This window comes from Rattus norvegicus, chromosome 11 (assembly GCF_036323735.1).
Source record: "Rattus norvegicus strain BN/NHsdMcwi chromosome 11, GRCr8, whole genome shotgun sequence".
Taxonomy (NCBI): Eukaryota; Metazoa; Chordata; class Mammalia; order Rodentia; family Muridae; genus Rattus; species Rattus norvegicus.
Genome location: NC_086029.1, coordinates 91507595 through 91521926, shown reverse-complemented (window position 1 = coordinate 91521926; position 14332 = coordinate 91507595). Strand labels below are relative to the sequence as shown.

General features: G+C 43.0%; 1 long non-coding RNA gene across 1 annotated transcript; it reads left to right on the top strand.

Moving 5' to 3' along the window:
• The first annotated feature begins 4944 nt into the window (after nt 1-4944).
• LOC108352357 (uncharacterized) lies at nt 4945-14229 on the top strand. The gene is made up of 3 exons (XR_005491457.2): nt 4945-5297; nt 10227-10365; nt 11799-14229. It is a non-coding gene; the product is annotated as an uncharacterized LOC108352357 (long non-coding RNA).
• The last annotated feature ends 103 nt before the right edge of the window (nt 14230-14332 follow it).

Sequence of the window (14332 nt, the reverse complement as noted above, 5' to 3'; positions counted from 1 at the left end):
GATGGCACCAACGACACCACAGTGATGGTTAAGATTCCCTCCTTTGTGCCAATCCCAGTGGAGGCAAACCCAGATAGCTTTCCTATTCTTAATTTGCTAAGAGCCAGAAGAGAATTTGGAATTACGGCAGCTATAATTTCAGCTATTGTGCTGTCTGCTGCTGCAGCTACTACAGCCGCAATAACCATGACTAAACAAGTACAGACGGCTGAGACTGTCAATCAGATTGTAGAAAGAACTGCAGTGGTGCTAGAGATACAAGAAGAATTTAATACCCATTTGGCATCTGGCCTTCTATTAGCCAATCAAAGGATAGATTTAGCTCAAGAACAAATTGAAGCACTGTATCATATGACACAGCTGTCTTGTGTTTCCTCCTTTAGAGGTTTACGCATTACTCCTTTTCAAGCTAACTTTTCTCAGCATTCTCAACAGAGCAAAGAAATCTCGAATTATCTGAAAGGAAACTGGTCCATGAAAGCAGAGCAACTATCAAGACAATTGCTGATGCAGATTGCTGTTCTCAACAGCACTAGGCTGGACCCCATCACAGTTGAAGACTTTACCTCATGGGTTACCAATGCTTTCTCCCTTGTTAAGGAGTGGGTGGGCATGTTTGCCTGGGGAGCTATTGTCCTCCTGGGATGCGGAGTATGTCTCTGGCTTATTGGCCATTTAAAAAGGGAACATGCCAGACACAAAGTGGTTGTTTACCAGGCTATGACCACCATTAAAAAGGGTGCTTCTCCCAACGTATGGCTGGCCTCTTTGAAAGATTAAGAGTTCGCCCTAGATCATTTTTGTCACTGTCATGTGGAGTCATTGTATCCAGAGACAGGCAACTTTCCTCGAGCTCGGACCAACCTAAGACATGGGGCCCGGTGTCGATAGGGTAACTCACCGACGGGTAAGGCCGAGTTTGTATGAGAACGACCTAAGACAGGAGCAATGACAAGATTGACTTGACACCCAGATCTAGACCAGTCATTTTATTAAACAAAAAAGGGGGAGATGTAGGGCGCCCTTCAGTGGTGAATGACGGTACTGTGCATGCGCAGGTTTTGCACCTGGTGTCAGTTGGCTGTTAATATGCTAATGAGGGGCGGTACCATGCTAGTGAGGTGATTCATTCTCTGCCAATCCCTGGAGGACAAGTAGTGGGGTGATAGTGAGGTGATAGTGGGGTGATCCGTGCCCCACCAATCCCTGAGAGATTATTAGCATACTGTTGTGTATATAAAGTGAGCGTGATTGCCGCTCGTGGTCCCTGTGTCAACAATGAAGGTGTCCTGCAGTAAAGGCTGTTGAGAAGAATCCAACCGTGTTGTGTCTTCCTTGCTGGTCGAGGTGGGCGTGACAGCTCTTCTGCCGTTTACAACGAGAGCATGCCAGACACAAAGTGATTATTTACCAGGGTATGGTCGCCATTGAAAATGGTGCTTCTCCCAACATATGGCTGGCCTCTTTGAAAAATTAAGAGTTCGCCCTAGATCATTTTTGTCACTATCAAGTGAAGTCGTTGTATCCAGAGACGGGCAACTTTCCTCGGGCTCGGACCAACCTAAGACATGGGGCCTGGTGGCGATAGGGTAACCCAACGACGGGTAAGGCCGAGTCATCGTCAGGAACAACCTAAAACAGGAGCAATGACAAGATTGACGTGACACCCAGATCTTGACCAGTCATTTTATTAAACAAAAAAGGGGGAGATGTAGGGAGCGGTGCGGTAAAACAAAGATGGCGCCAACATCCAGCCCCGTCTAGATGTAAACAACTTATCGCACATGCACAGGCTTGTCCCCTTGCCAGGCTGGCCATAGGATAATGAGGTGATCCGGCGCCCTCCTGTGATGAACAATAGTATTGCGCATGCGCGGGTTTGCACCTGGCGTCAATCTGGTCGGGGCGGTACCATGCTAATGGGGTGGTTCATGCTCCGCCAATCCCTGAAGGACAATTAGCATAGCCCCAGCCTGTTGTGTATATAAGGTGAGCTCTTTTGCCGCTCGAGGTCCCCGTATCAGCAATGAGGTGGTCCTACAATAAAGGCCGTTGTGAAGAATCCGACCATGTTGCGTCTTCCTTGCTGGCCAAGGTGGGCGCAACATAGTGGTAACCTAGTTAGTGTGACAGTCCCACTGTCTCCAAGACACACTGTCAACTGTTTGCAAGTTTTGACTACCCTGTGAGCTTGCTGCATTGCCATGCAATGAGTTCCCAGTTAGTTTTAACCTGGTTCCACTCCATTATGCATATCTTGTGCATAAATGTTCTACAGGATATTTTTTGTATTATATGTGTCTGTAGTGCATATTACAATATTATGTGAAATGTAAGAGCTGCATATGGATGATGGAACCAACCACTCAAGTGTCATACCAATGAAAACACCAAATAAACCTTGAACAGTGAAAAAAATCAATAATGCACTATGTATTCTATTTCCTGGGGTCTTTGTAACCCTTTTCTGTTTGTTAAACAGCTCTTTTAAAATAAAATTCAATGTCTCTACAACCGTTTGTCCTATAGGATTGTATTGTATACCTGTAATATGCTTTATATTATAATAAGTAAAAATTGTCCCATTTTACTAGTGACATATACTAGAGCATTGTCAGTTTGTACAGATATTCCCATAATTGTGATAACTTTAAATAAATGCATAGCTACAGAATCAGCCTTTTCAGAACTTAAAGCAGTTGCCCATTGAAATCCTGAATATATGTCTATAGTATAGTGTACATATTTCAATTTACCAAACTCTGCAAAATGGAACACATCCATTTGCAAAATTTTATTTCTTTTAGTACCTTTAGGGTTACTTCTTGCATATAATGGAATTTGGTTATAAGAAATAAGTAGACTTTTTCTTTATAATTTTCTTGGCTTGTTTCCAAGTAATAGGACATTTTTGCTTAAACCTTAACTACTAACATGGTGGTTTTTAATGAAATTTCAAAGCTGTTAGAACATTTCCTATCAATAGCTGTTCAATTTCATCATTATCTTGTGGTCAAGGCCCTGGCCGATCCATATGGGATCTCCTACATATTTTATATAATGGATGGTTCCTATTTCTGATCACTTGTTGTAGTTGAATAAACAGTTAAGTAAATTTGGAATTAGGTTCAGGAGTTTCTATACGCACAACAACTCTCTCTGTATATTAAAAGTCAGTTACTATATTAAGAGATTCTTGAAAAATCTAATAAGACCATAAGAGTTGCATATAACTGATTTTTTTAACTGAATCATAAGGACTCTCAACCACTTTATTTATGTTTGTGACTCATACTGTGTCCTGATTTATTTTCATCAATTTGAATTATAGAGGCTTTAGAAATTGAAGTCCCTTTTACTATATGAGGGAAAATCCAATTGGCTCTTTTTATAAAATAAAGTTGTTTGCTCTTTAGGTGTTTGCTATTAATATTTCCCAAAAACTGACTCCAAGCTCTTTGTCAATGTGCATTTTCTGCCTATAATGAGGCCATTTCAGCATTAGTAAAAGGTACCACTGTCTCTACTGGATCCATGCTTGCAAATTGACAAAGTCTTATTTTTCCATTCAGAATCAATTCAGAAACATTTTCTATATGTGTTTTTAATTTTTACTCTGTTTTTATGCTAAAAATATCTATTCTAAGATATATCACACTCAGTAGAGCATGGGATTCTTATGTCCAGGGTTGCTTATTTGTGCCCCAAGTTGGGTGCCAACTGTAATTCTTGAGTTTTTCCTCTCAACCCCAGGGTCCCAGAATAATGACTCTGAGACTCAAATATTTGTACAAATTCCTAGGCCATGACTCTGGCTATTCCCTGAGTAGACCATAACTTAATATATCATTTATTCTCTACTACTACTGTATTCACTTTTGTGCTTCTTATAAATGTAGTAGCTTTGTGCAAACTTTTATAAATGTCTGTATTAATTTTGCATATTAGAAAGTGGATAACCTGTCGATGAGGAGCACATGACTTCCCATCCGGTCTGCCCGCCATTGTTGCTTTTGGGGAACAGTTTATAAGCTTGAGCATACTAAATGCCACTCTTTAATCAGAGTCTTTACTCAGTCTGTTACAGGACTAAGGTTTTCTTCATTTTGTTTTGTTTTCTTTTTTCTTTTTCTTTTTCTTTTGAGACAGGGTTTCTCTGTGTAGCCCTGACTGTCCTGGAACTCTGTAGATCTGCTGTGGTAAATCTCCAACCCTAATAAGCCTATTAAAGTAAAACACAACTTTGTTGCATGTAATTTTAATGTCATGTTTGCTCTTTCTCAAAAGCTCATTCTGAGCTCCCTCAACCTCTCGCAGCTAGCTCCAAACTGCCAATGACCGCCCCTGCTGTGCCCTTTCTCCTTTCCACCTGAGTCGCCGATGATGGAAAACACCAGACAGCCTTAATATTTTAAACTAGTCAGATAACTCAATGGCTGGGTGAAGAATATCCTGCCCCATTCCCCTTGACTTCCTATGCTCTGCCTCATCCCCTTCTCTTCCTCCTGGGACCCAGAGTCACACCTTTCCCCCTTCTCCCAGCAATTGGCTTCTGCCATCTTTAGTGACACAATCAACAACCAATTAGGGAATCGATACCTCCCCTAATGAGACCGAGTTTCTCTGTGTAGCCTTGGATATCCTAGAACTCTGTAGATAACCAGGCCTTGAACACACAGATGTGGCTGCCTCTTCCTCCAAAGTGTTGGGATTAAAGGCATGTGCCACCACCACCCTACAAGCTTTAATTTTTATTATTAATATTACTGACTCTTGGAATATGCAACTTGGGTGTATCTTTTTGTTGTGTAACATTTTAGAAATGTGCTCTGCACCCCCACATTCTTTCCAAAGGCAAACAATCAGGTCAACAACCTCTGTGTTGCAATGTTCCAGCCTGAAACCTGCTTGGACAGTGAGCAGAGTCATATTTGTTCTCTGAGAAGAGGACAAAGAACTAATGTCTGCAGGAATATTAATAGGGACCCAAGTGGTGAGGCAGATAGACACTAGGAGACCAGAGACTGGAGGTTGCTAAAAGCAGCTTCTGAGTTGGTTTCCTGTTCTTGGCAAACAATTCCTCAATTCCAGAGGGAATCTTTAATCATGAAACTAATTACTATCCTGCTCCTCTGCTCCAGGCTCCTGCCAAGTTTAGCGCAGGAAGAAGGCGCCCAGGAAATGGACTGCAATGATGAGACTGTATTTCAGGCTGTGGATATTGCTCTCAAGAAGTGTAACGCTGGGTTACAAAGTGGCAGTTTGTGTTGTACTGAGTGACTGAGGGCACTAAGAAGGTGAGTGACAGTTTTCCTGTGAAACTACCTGTAATTGGTGCTCTCAGGCACAGGGCTAGAGGGCTGGAGATGGCTGGTCCTTAAGCTTCCTGGGTGATCATGAAAGCAGTGTCCCAGGAAGTACGAAACCACAGCAGATTGAGATGTTTGAAAGAGACAGGCATGGTGGGACTCCAGCATCTCAGTCAGCTTGCAGCAGGAGAATTCACTGCATCTGTGAACTCCACCATCTCCCAGCCTTAAGTGAGAGTTCCACATGGGGATGGATACAGGGGATGAGAAGGGAGTTGGCATTATTGCTTGGACCAAATATCTAGCACCGAGTGTGTATAGCTGATTCTTTGAGGTTAATAGATGTTTCCATTAGTTCTTTAGTTTTGGGGAACAGAAGAGTTGAGCCAGGGTGTCATGTAGCTTTAGACTAACCATGAACTTGCTGTGTAGCTGATGATGACCTTAAAATTTGATCTTCCTGCCTCCATCTCCCTAGCTGCCATGCTAGGTTTATGTGGTACTGAGGAAGCAAGCTCAGGACTCTTTTTAAAGAGTTCACAAGCTGGAGAGACAGCTCAGTGGTTCAGGATACTGGTTATTCTTGGGAAGGACCTGGCATCTGTTCCCAGCATCCATGGTAACACATTCAGTTCTAGGGACTATGGTGCATCTTCTGGCCACCTTGGGCACCAGGCACCTTTGTAGTATACATACATACATACATACATACATACATACATACATACCATACATACATGTATTATTCACACATGTATACATACATACAAACATGCATACATACATAGAAACATACAGGCAAGCAGTCATAGACTTAAAATGAAAAAGCTTTCAAAAAGATAAATGAATAATGTTATACATTTTACTTTAAAATACTCTCTTTGGATTAACCAAGTTATTCCAGCAGGAAAAAAATCCATTCCTTTGACACCATGAGGATAAAAAGAAAGCCCTAATGGACACAGGTTTGTTTGATTCAGGAGATTAAACTGTGGTACTGCTTCCTGGCACTTGGGGCTACAATCTCCTAGTGTCTCCATTGACTGACAAAAAGGCCCCATAGGAGTTTTGTTGTACAATGTCCTGGTAGCCTTCCTTCCCTCTGGGATCCAGCCCTGGACATGTGTCAGTCAAATATCCTATCACCAAGCTGTGCCATGGCTCTTGGGGATTTTGAGTCAGTGCTTCATTCTGTTGCTCTCCTGGCCTTGAACCACAGTTCCCCTGTCTAAATCCACCAAGTGTACTACTGGGATTACAGGCTTTGTCCTATGTCCAACTTCAGCCAGACATGTTGAATCCATATATATCCATGTAAACCAGGGTTTACATAAAAGAGGGCAGGGATAATACTTTGGCTACTGCTTTGAGATCACTAAGAATATAAGCATAGTATGAACATGTGTTTCTGCTCGGATGGGAAGGTATCCTGGGACTCAGAAACCTAGGAACCACACATCTCTGAGTGGAAGGGAAACCTGAGGTAGGGAACTCAGGAATCAGACAGTTATAAGGAGGGACGGTGTCACAATCAAAAGGAAAACTGAGACAAGGGAGTACAGGAACCACAAAGCTCACAGACAAATCCTCTTCAGCAGTGATGCTGCAACTCCCCTGGGGGTGGGGGTATCCTTAACTGAGCTGAGGAGTTGAGGAGCCTCAGACCCTCATCCATTTCATTTTTCCCTTCTCTTCATTGCTTCTTGGTGTCTTCTGATAGTCACTACAGCTCTGCTGCTAGCTTCTGTGACAACACCCACTGTCAGCATCAGTGTCTTGTGCATAGATCCTCCAGTAACTGGCTTTTTTCCAGTTCCTCCCATGTTGCAAGTGGTAAAGCTTAATTGTTTACACACCAGGCAGCAAATCTCATGAGACAGATGTATTGAGACATCCAGTGAAAGGAACTAAGAATCCAGGGAATTGGACAAAGGACAGGCCTTATGTGGGATTTCTTAGGAGGCACAGCTTTTCAAGGCAGAGATTTCCAGATTGAGGATTGGAGGATTTCAAATCATGAATTTAGGGAGCTCAGAGATTGGTGGATTTTCCTGTTTAAGGATTACAGGATTGGTGGGATTTTTGTGGGAAGCTTGGGGATTTTAAACTAGTGGGTTTTTCCTTCTCCTGGATTGGTTGCTTTTTCCCCCACCTCCTTCTTCCTGCATTGGGCCCATGGGAAGACCTTCCTAGTCACAGGCAGTTTTGGCTGAGGCTCTGTATCTGTGGAGCTGCGGAGGGTGCAACTACTATACAAGTTTCTGCAGGACAGCTCAGCTGGTGTGAGAAAGGAGATGCACCACCTTGAACAGCTTCTTGTGACAGCTCCAATCTGAGGTGCCGCCATTTTGACAGATACCGCCATTTTAACAAATGCTGCCATCTTAAGATCTTACAGGGTCCTCAGGCTGGGACAGGAAAGAGGGGTTGGTCACTGATTTGACAACTTTGGCTGTGCACTTAGAAACCATGATAAACATTCCTCCAGGAAATATTTATATAAAAATAAACACATTTTAACGAACACGGCTCTCCTTGAGTCTGATCAGGAATGGTGTTTGTGATGTCAGGGTCCACAAACTTGCTACTGGGTTCCCTGAGTGACTCCAGGTGTCACCTTTGCTTTCCTCAGGATGGCTCTGAAACATTTTATTCCTTCAAGTATCAAATCAAGGAGGGCAACTGCCCTGTTCAGAGAGGCCTCACCTGACAGGACTGCGACTTCAAGAACGCTGAGGAAACCATGAGTATGCTCTTTATATAAAAGCCCCAGCCTGACCCATGCAACCCTCAGGGTGCTATAAAATATAAATGAGACAGGAAAACTGATAGACCAAGTATGAAATTTGTATCTAGCGTGGGGTACACCTAATGACTTTGCTCCCAGGTATTTGTTTAAATCAGAATCACCTGTCACCTCAGACAGTCATCAGCTGTTCATGGTGACAAAATTCAAAGTCCTTTTAGCCATTCTCTGTGAACAATACAGCATTGTCCTCTGTGTCCATTCCAGTCTATCTGTCATTCAGTAATCCTTGGCCAGCCCTGTCCTATGCCAGCCTCCAACTGCTGATGACTCCTGTCCTGCTCCTAGCTTAGGTGACATCAGCCCTGTCAGCCTTTGATATCCCGTGCCTAGATGCACTCACTAACCAGCTGGTTTCCAGTTCCTTCCATGTTGCAAATTGCAAAGTATAATTGTTCATACATCTATGGTATTCTATTCTGTATATATATATACCAACATACTTGCCCACTCATCAGACACTGGTTTTTTGTTTGTTTGTTTGTTTGTTTGTTTTGGTGTTGTGGTTAATTACAAGGGGATTATTTATATTATAGAGCCTGTTCAGGAAAGATGAAAACTTTGTAATATGTAGAATATTGACCCACACCATATCTGTGTTCCTGGAAAGACACATGAATCAGGAAGATGCCAATCATTAAACAGGCATGTGTCAACTCACTAGAAGGTATACATGTAAACAACAAAAGTTTGTGCATCAGACCACAGGGAGACAACAGGAAGACATTTGGGTTGAGTTCAAGGTCTAATTTAGGAAGAATATGGTAATTTCAGCTTTATTGGCCCTCAGTATAAATCTTGACTTTGCCACTCATCCTCCCTCCGCAGGTGCTTCATTCTATTAAAATGAGGAAATATTGATGGCACTGGATATAGGAGATGGAAACTAGATACATTATACAAAGGAGCTGTTAACAATAAGCACCTTAAAGAAACACTGGATTGAGCATGAGTACCTGATGTTTGCCTTGCACTGGCGAGAGGGTATTATCTGCCTGAGAAGCAAGCCTTTCTTCTCCCTGGCTGGAGTTCCCCTCTTAGATAGGATGTCAGCATCATCCACGTGTTTGTTTAAGCACTGTGCTCATTCACAGTTGTAACATGTACTGGGTTCCCAATTAGGAGACCAGGATTTCTACTCTGGCTCTGTGAGCTTGTGTAGCAGTTGCTATCCCCTGCAGTCAGTCTCTCAGAGCCATAGGGACACATCAGGGTGAGCTCTAGCTTCACACAATAGCTCCTGATACTCAGGACAGGGGGCTAAAGTGAAGGCCAAGTCAAAGCTATTCAACAAATATTATTCATCACTAAGAGTGGGCAGACATGTGTAAGCACCGACTGTGTGCTGCTCTGTTAAGCGCTTTCTGTGTGTGGGCACACTGATTCTCCACAGCAACCTCTTAAGTACATGTGGTGCTGTTTCCACAAGGTGGGTAAACTGAGGCAGTGGGGGGCACCAGAGCAGCAGGAACAACTAGCAGCCAGCAGTGTGGAAGTGGGATGTTCTAAGAGGTTAAACTGATTTATGTAAAGAGCAGGCAAACACTGAAACTGAGGGGGGAATCAAAGAGGAAGCTCATCCTGTTGATTCTGAGGCATGGCATCCATCTTGGTGGCAAACAAGTAGCCACAGATCTCCACATCATGACTCAACCTTAGAGGACTTACTCTGCCTCTCCCCTGTCCTGTGAGCATCAGTGGCTCGAGGGAACAATCACAAGGTCACATAAATATTCATTCTCAAGTCTCACAAGTTTGTTAATGGGCTGGTAAGATTGCTGAGTGTTAAGAGCACTTGCTACTCTTGAGAATTCCTGGGTTGGGTTTCTAGCACCCAAATGGACACTTGGAACCATCTGTAACTCTAGTCCCATTGCTTCTGCTGCTGTCCTCTGGGTTCTGCAGACACCAATCATATAGACACACATCCAGGAAAAGCACTTGCATGCATAAGAACAAATAAATCTAAAGAAAACAAAACAAAAACTCTATTAAAACATCCTTATTGCTTTTACTTCTTTTTCATTTTAAAAAGCCACATTTAACAACACCACTGCTAGATATTGTCATCACAAAGAAAGATTTAGACAAATGGCCTTTTTTTCTTTTAGGCCACTGGAGAATGAACAGAAACTGTGGAGAAGAGTGGAAATAATAAATTCTCTATAGCCACATAGACCTACAATGGTTACTCTGGATGGGTGATACATCTGGGGACCTGTCCTGTGGGTGACAGTGGGTAGGAGCCTGGTGAGTGGCATATGTTGATGTTAATTATTCTTATGTCCTATGGATATGACACAGACTCATAAACTAGGTCTAGCTTACAAATGAATGAGACTCAGACATTGAATTATTTATTTAGCTTTGCACTAATCTAATTTTCTAACTGGACCACCTACTTCCCCATTTGTGCTCCCAAATACTTGCTGTTTGTGTCTACCAGGATTATTTCTGTACCACCACCCTCTCCTTATGGTACATTTCACTCAGGAAAATGTGCCTGGTCCATCATAGCTAATGGAAACCTACTCTTTCCTTTGTCTTCTTCTTCCTTCTGGTGTTTATCTGGAACCCGCACCTCTATTTTCTCCAGTAATTGGCTGTATTCACCTTTATTTAACAAATAGTTTTAAACTTGGAAGCAAGGTTCACACAGCATCATGGTGTACATGCAGATCTGCTTGTCAGGGCAGCCAGGTCTAGGGGGAGTGGGGGTCAGTATTTAGCATTTAAACAGGTAGCAACACCAGACCAACTGCCACATTTCCCATTTTGTCCAGACAAGAAGGCTCTTTCTTTTACAATAATAAATGGCATGTAGTAGGAACAGATATGAAGCACTTATGGAAACTATTAGGTAAGGTTTACATTCATAAAGTCCAGTCCATCTGGGTTTGACAACTTTGGATAAAGTATTGAATTATCCATCCTATCTCGCTGAGTTTAGAGTTTTGTACCTAAATCATTTTCTATCATAACGTGTAATGGTTAACTTAAAAGCATTTTTAGACCTACAAACGTCTTCTTAAATTCTAAAAAACTTAAATTTAATTATGAGACTATGACTGCCTAGGCTTCAACCCCATCGGAGGGAGATCTGATTATATAGGAAGTGCAGGCAAGCAGTGTTCAAAACTATAGAAATGGCAGACAGCATTGGCTGTCTGAATACCCCCTGGACAGGAGAAAACTGATTCCACAGAGTTATCCTCTGACTTCCACAAGACGAGCACATCCCGCCCTAAGCACGCGCACACACATGCACACATGCCCGTGGGAGACACACACACACACACACACACACACACACACACTAAAAACAAGATCAACAATATGGGAAGATTAAATAAAGCCAAGCAGACCCCTGGGGTGGAGTGTTAGGCAGAAGCTTGAAGGTATCTTTGTAAGTAGTGTTTGCTGCAGGGCTGTCTCTCCTGCTTCAGTAGTCAATAAAAAGCAGAGCATGAAAATGAATACACTTATAAGTGAGTACAGACCATGCATGCCCTTTTGGGCCTTGGTTACCTCACTCAGAAGTGTCCTGCCTACAGGATGTGCAGGGACAAACATAGAGCAGAGCCTGAGGGAATGGCGCACCAAGTGCTGCCCCCAATTGACAGCTATCCCAAGGGCAAGAACCAATCCCTGACACTGTTAATGATACTCTGTTGTGCTTGCAGACAGGAGCCTAGCATAACTGTCCTCTGAGGGGCTCCACCCAGTGGCGAATGGAAAGAGACCCAGAGACCCACAGCCAAACATTGGACGAAGCTCAGGGAGTCATGTGGACGAGTTGGGGGAAGAATTGAGGGATCAGAAGACAAGGACTCCACAGAAAGACCTACAGAGTCAACTAACATGAACCCTTGGAGGCTCCCAGAGACTGAACCACCAACCAGGAAGCAAGCATGGGCTGGACCGAGGGCAGGGCTTATAACAGATTTATAGCTTGGTCTTCATGGCAGTAACCCATCAACTGGAGGATGGGCTTTCCCTGAAACCTGTTGTTTGGCTGTTGATTCCATCCCCCTAACTGGGCTGCCTTGTCTGGCCTCATTGGGAGAGGATGCCTAGTCCTGCAGTAACTTGAGTTTCAGGGGAGAGGGGGTGATTTCAGGGGATCCCCCTTGTCAGGGGAGAAGGGGATGGGAGAGGGAAATGGCGGGAAGGATCTGTGTGAGGTGGTATTGGAGGAGAGTGACAGTTGATATTGGGATGTAAGGTGAATAACGAAATTAATGAAAAAGAGACCTAAACAGACCTAAACAGAAGAAAAAAAACAAGTGAACAAGAATAACTATTCTAGAGATTTAAAAAAATTGTTTTAAATTTATAATGAAGTTGTGGAGCTAAGTAAAAAATGTTTAAGGAGGTACTAGTCTTAATAGAAAGACATGTAAACAATTCTGCAGTAACTCCTTAAGCCACAATGACATATGACATGATGACATTGAACTTATAGAATGTAAAAGTGCTTAGAAAACCATGTAATCAATTATCCTGCTATAATGAGTCTACCTGATAATTATATGACTTAAATTTTTTCTGAAAAAGTACAAAAATTAAGAGCAAAAATAAAGTGACAGTGTAGCATTTTCTGGGTCATCCAGTGTGCGTGTGTCTGTGTGTGTGCCTTTCTTTCCTCCTTTTTCCTTTTTCTTTGGTTCACCTGGCCTAACAAGCTCCTCTTGCTTGGCCAGCAAGAGGTTCCTGAGTCAATAGTAAAGAGCCTAAGTAACTAAGTTCCTTTTCTTAATCCCCAGCTGCTCTCTCAGGAGATCATTGCCAGAAGCCATCAGCTTTTAGCCCCAGAACAGCAAAAGAGAGTTAAACAGTGAGAAGTCATCCATTCCCCCATAATCCCTGAGCTCTGTTGACTTTTTATTAAGGGATATTGGCTTTTGCTCTGTGTTGGGTTAGGATGAGAGAACCAGAGGGAGTTGGACTGAGGGCTCTATCTATGGAGGGAGCAGGTGTTATAGGTGGGTCCCAGAATGTGGGGTCTGAGTGCTCAAGGAAAGTGGGGGATTTTTTTTGTATGTGTGTGTGTGTGTGTGTGTGTGTGTGTGTAGAGAATAGTTGCTTAACTTAGGTTCTCAGAATGTACACAGGTGTGTGTGTGTGTGTGTGTGTTTTTGTGTGTATGCAGGTGTGTGTTTACAGGTATATGTGTGTATATGTATGTGTATGCAGTTGCGTGTTTAGCAAGTGTGTGTGTGTGTATATGCAGGTGTGTGTGTGTGTGTTTACAGGTATATGTGTGTGTATACATGGGTGTGTATACAGGTGTATGTATGCAGGTCTGTGTGTATGTGTGTGTAGGCAGGTGTGTGTTTTTGGAGGTATGTGTGTGTGTCTGTGTGTATGCAGGTGTGTGTGTTTGCAGGTATATGTGTATATGTGTGTGTATGCAAGTGTGTGTGTGTATGCAAGTGTGTGTGTATGCAGGTGTGTGTGTTTGCAGGTATATGTGTGTATATGTGTGTGTATGCAGTGGTGTGTATGTGTGTGTGTGTATGCAGGTGTGTATGTACACAGCTGTGTATTACTGTGTATGTACTTGTGTGTGTGTGTGTGTGTGTGTGTGTGAGCACACACACCAATTTCATAGACAGGTTTCTCTGTGTAGCCCCAACTGTACTATACCTCGCCCTTTAGGCCATGGTAGATTTGAACTCAGAGAACTAACTCCCCCTATCTCCCAAGAGCTGGGATTGAGGGCCAGCACCATCGTTCCTGGCTTTTTGTTTTATTGACAGTCATTCTTTATATATCCCAAGCTGTGCTTGGACTCTTGAATCCATGATACCACCCAGGCTAGCCTCAAACTCTCAGCAATCCTCCGGTCTCAGTCTCCCCAGTACTGGGATAACAAGTATATGCCACCCTGTTCACTGGGTGCTTTGTGATAATAAGATGTTGGCAGACACCGTGTTGACATAGATTATTTTCTAGTTGGGTAATTACACAGATTTAGGAACACTGATAAGCAAGTCTAACTATCCTCGCCTTGGCTCAGTGAACATGAGAGGGGAACAGAGAGTGAGCTCTTAGATCCTGCAGAAGTGAGAATCTCCTGTGGCACCTGTGCGATCTATGAGGTAAGGACGTTGCATCCAAAGATTCCTGTCTACCTTAGAGAGAATGTTCCAGAGAGGGACTACAAGCCTCTGTGGCCAAACTCAAGCTTTGGAGACAGCTTCAATTCACTACA